Source organism: Zingiber officinale, chromosome 3A (genome assembly GCF_018446385.1).
Source record: "Zingiber officinale cultivar Zhangliang chromosome 3A, Zo_v1.1, whole genome shotgun sequence".
Lineage (NCBI taxonomy): Eukaryota > Viridiplantae > Streptophyta > Magnoliopsida > Zingiberales > Zingiberaceae > Zingiber > Zingiber officinale.
In genome coordinates this window covers 67,871,104-67,875,760 of record NC_055990.1, presented here as the reverse complement: position 1 = coordinate 67,875,760, position 4,657 = coordinate 67,871,104, and positions in this window count along the sequence as shown.

Sequence of the window (4,657 nt, the reverse complement as noted above, 5' to 3'; positions counted from 1 at the left end):
TTCTCACATGCTCACGATCCTACACATATAACGGTCCATTAGATATTGTATATGATTTTAAAAATCTAGATAGATTCAATTATGTTGAAACCATTTACTAAATTATTACTCCTCGATTACCTACCATCGGGGACTTTTTTTTTATTAAGTAAGGCATATCAAACGACCACCTCAGTTCCCTACCTAAAGAGATTTGCTAGTTGGTTGTAAGTTTCTTTTTTAATGGTAAATTTGATTTTTTAGATGAACATTAATATGTATGTAACACTCTGTATTATGAAATAGGCATAGTTTTTGGAGCATGCCCCAATCCAAAAATCATATAATACTGAAGGTGCACGAATAAATAAGTGGAAGTTTACTCCTTCGTATATTAGTAAGGCAAGAGCCTTGTTGGACCAAGTCTCACATAAAGAGGTAAATATCAAAGATTGTAACCTAACTTCTTTCATTTGTAGTTTTTAATTTTTTTTTTCTAATTTGATAGGTTATTATTGAACTAGTCTTTACCCTTTTTGCAAATATATTGGTTGAGAACCACCCTTACCTCGATGATATTCCACATCATTAGAGACATTACTGTACCATTATATTATATAGAAAGCCAGATACCTAAGTGTTAGTGAATGCCCTAACTGCATTATTCATCAGAACTGAATTAATGAGATAACAATGGAGAACATGTAGCTAAATGAAAGGGTGAAATAATTGCTTGAAATAATACAAAGTCAAGGTATCTTAGCTGAATCAAGCGACCATGCAGTGGATCCTCACCCTGAACCAGTTGCTTCTATAACCAAGACTTGTAGAGGATGTGACCGAACTCGCTATGATTATAGAGATACTTTTATTAATAGTCCTATGTGACACAAGCTTTTACCTCATAAGAAGAGAAACAAGATAGAAATATGTGTCTTCTAAGACCATCATAGGACAAGGAGCAAAAGTTCTTGTGGATAGGGGAAAAGAAAAAAAAATTGATATGGATGATACATAACAAGAGAGAGATACTATATCAATTTCAGAAGACAATTATGAAGAAGAGGTTGAGAAGGAGGTAGCAAGGATTGCCAAACTTAACAAAATGAGATTGGAAGCCATTGTCGTAAGTTAGTATTTAAACATCAATTAGTTTGAGTAGTTTAATTTCAATCACTAATTACATGTGTTTTTTGTTTGTGGTAGTATATCAAGAAACAATTTAAGACTCCCAAGAAGAAAAAATAAGATGAAGATGTAGCCTACTTATTAAATACATTGGGGAAAAAAAAATAAAATATGGTAGTTTCAACACCTTATTAGATAGTTAATTTAATTCTATCACAAGTTTAATAATTAACATGTTATTATTATATACGTCATATTGAAAGTAATTGATTTTATTTGTAGGCCTACTACAGAATTGGTTTGGAAGGAATCACCTTTTTGTTTACTATGACTTTCTTCTTCTATGGAGTAAATGGTAATATTTTTACAATAAGAGAGTTAATTGATACCTATTGTTTGATTTTGTTTAGGGGGTCTCCTCATCTGGTAGGCTATACAACAAGTTTATATATTGTTTAAATGGCTCCACTATAAGGAATTTAAATTATCTGATAATGTATAATGATTGACTATGATCCGGCGGTTAGAACGGGGGACCCCCATTCTGAGGGGTCCATGCCACGCTGGAGTCAAAAGGCCAAGTGGTCGACCGGATAGGCAGACCAACCGGTGAATAGCTGAGGCAATAGGCGCCCCGACTAAAGTTGGGGTTCCGACGCTCAATGAAACAATGTCTAAGAGCCGAGCGGAAGGCACTCGCCCGGAAGTCTCTCCAGCATTTCAACGCAAGCGACAGGCGAGACATGAGGGGCGTGCCGCCCGGCCGGCGTAGGGGATGAAGGCCGTCCGGACGATGGTCTCCATCCAGCCGGTTGGACGTACGTCCCGGCCGACGGTGGGTAAAGGAGAACAGGAACATCTTCTGACAGCCGTTAAGTCATATGGCTAAGCCATACCCCTAGTCTGACAACGGGGTGTCTTGTTGTCCCATCGAAGGCGCGATGGGACTGTTGCAGTATGGCGTCAGGTAAGCTTTCTGACAAACACATACCGAGGTATGGGCTGCGGACACGTACGCGCCTCGGTGGGCGTGTAGAGGCTCTTTCACCGCTCTATATAAAGAGCCGCAGACTTCGCCGGAGGTACGCATTCTACAAGCTTTGGAGCCACTTTCTTTACCACTTGCTTGCCTGACTTGAGTGTCGGAGGGTCGCCGCCGGGAACCCCTTCCCGGCTCGACTTCTGTGCAGGGTCGCCGGAGTTTCGTACGACCAGTCGAAGACCCACATCAGCAACCGGAGAGTGCCACGTGCCCAGCGTCCGTTGAGTCAGCTGTTCGGACAGGATCAATTTGGCGCCGTCTGTGGGAACGCTCCTGCATCCGATTGGCAGCAATGGACGAGGATGGACGACAACACATGGTGACGCTCTCGAACGAGGAACTCGACGCTCTGATCGAGATAAGGGCCGCCAAGCTCGTGGAGCAAAAACAGAAAGCCACAGCCGAACGGCCGGAGCAGCAAGCAACATCAGCGTCTGGTGGTCGAGCGGAAGCACCACCGGCCCCCGTTGCATTTCATCGAGCCCTATTCCGCACCCCTGAAGCTGTACCAGCTCATAGAGATAGGGGATCTTCTTCGGATGAAATGCCTAGACGGGATGACAGAAAGGGGAAAGCCCCCCGAGCGGACACATCACCCGAGAGGATTAATCGTCAATTTTCAGAGGCTATTCTGCAAGATCCTCTGCCGAAGCACTATGTGCCTCCGACGATCGACGAGTATAATGGGACAACTGACCCAGATGATCATCTGGGTAAGTTCGATAACACAGCTACTCTCCATCAATACACAGATGGAGTAAAGTGCCGAGTTTTTCTTACCACTCTCTCGGGATCGGCTCAGAGGCTGCCAGACGGATCCATCACAAGCTTCAAGGACTTCCGAACGGCCTTCCTCCACCATTTTGCAAGCAGCCGACGCTACCAGAAAACGAGCGTGAGCCTGTTCGCCATCAAGCAAGAAGCCCGTGAATCGCTCCGAGCTTACATCCAGCGGTTCAACAAAGTGGCGATGGATATTCCAACGGCCACTTCGGAAACCATGATGAATGCCTTCACACAAGGCCTAGTGGATGGGGATTTTTTCCGATCACTCATCCGAAAGCCGCCCCGAGATTACGATCACATGCTACACCGGGCTAACGAATACATCAACGTGGAAGAAGCGCAAGCGGCCAGGAAAAAGGAAACTCCAGCCGAGCGGGCTCCTCCGGCCGAGCGGCCGCCTAGAGGACCAAGGGCCGAAGCAATCCGATCCCCCCACGCCAGGTCCCATGTGCAAGAGGTAGCTGCCGCCCGGCCCAAGCCAAAGAAGAGATGGACCCCGATGTTCTGCTCCTTCCACCGGACGGATACGCACAACACAAGGGATTGTCGAAGTCTTCCCTTCGTGACTCATCCTGTGCCTCGGAATGCCGGACGACGGTCTCCCTCAGTCGACAGGCAACAGAGAACTCATGAAGCCGATCGGATGCAAGCTGATAGGCCACAGCAGCAGCAGACTCCCGATCGGCATCGTTCTCCAAGGCGGGAGAATCGCCGAGCGTCCAGAGAACGATCCCGACCGTCCGCTCGGGAAGAGGAAAATAGAAGCAATACTTCCCGAGGCTAGAAAGGCGAGCGTCCGGCAGCTCCAGATTCATGCAGTCGGCTGTAGCCGAGAACGAGCGGAAGGACCCGAAATTAGTTTCGGGCCCGGGGACTTGGAAGGAGTTGAAGTACCCCACGACGATGCTCTGCTCATCAAAGCGGTAATAGCCAATTACACTATTCACCGCGTATTTGTTGACACAGGGAGCTCAGTCAACATCATATTCAAGAAGGCGTTCGATCAGCTGCAAATTGATCGAGCCGGTCGGACAGATCCGGCTGGCTACCTCGCTGGGAGAAGAGCCGCTCAGGAGGACAAGGACAACAAACTTCATGGTGGTCGACTCTTCCTCGTCCTACAACGTCATTTTGGGACGACCGGCGCTCAACGAATTCCGAGCGGTCGTCTCAACCTTCCATCAAAAGATCAAGTTCCCCGTGGAGGACAGCTAGCAGCTCGGCGATGCTACATCGAGATGGTCCGAGCAGAAGCCAATTCCGCTCGGAAGGCGCCCCGGATCGAGGTAAACGCCATCACCGAAAAGCCACCCTCTTTAATTTATGAAGAAAAAGAGGAAGTGCAGATTCACCTAATCCGATCGGAGGCCACGACTTTTATTGCGTCCCATCTAGAGAAGAAGTAGAAAGAGGAGCTGATCCAATGCCTCCGAAGAAATCATGATGTGTTCGTCTGGTCGACACATGAGTTGCCCGGAATTTTGCCGAGCATAGCGCAGCACGAGTTGCATGTCCGACCGGACGCTCGCAGAAAGGAGAAAAGAGATTTAATGCCATCATCCGGGAGGTGGAAAAGCCGAAGCCATACGGTTCCTGGTTGGCTAACGAGTGTTAGTCTCAAGCCGGGCAACAAGTGGAGAGTGTGCATAGATTTTCGGATCTCAACAAAGCTTGCAGAAAGATTTTATCCTCTGCCGGATAGATCAGTGGTGGACTCTCTAA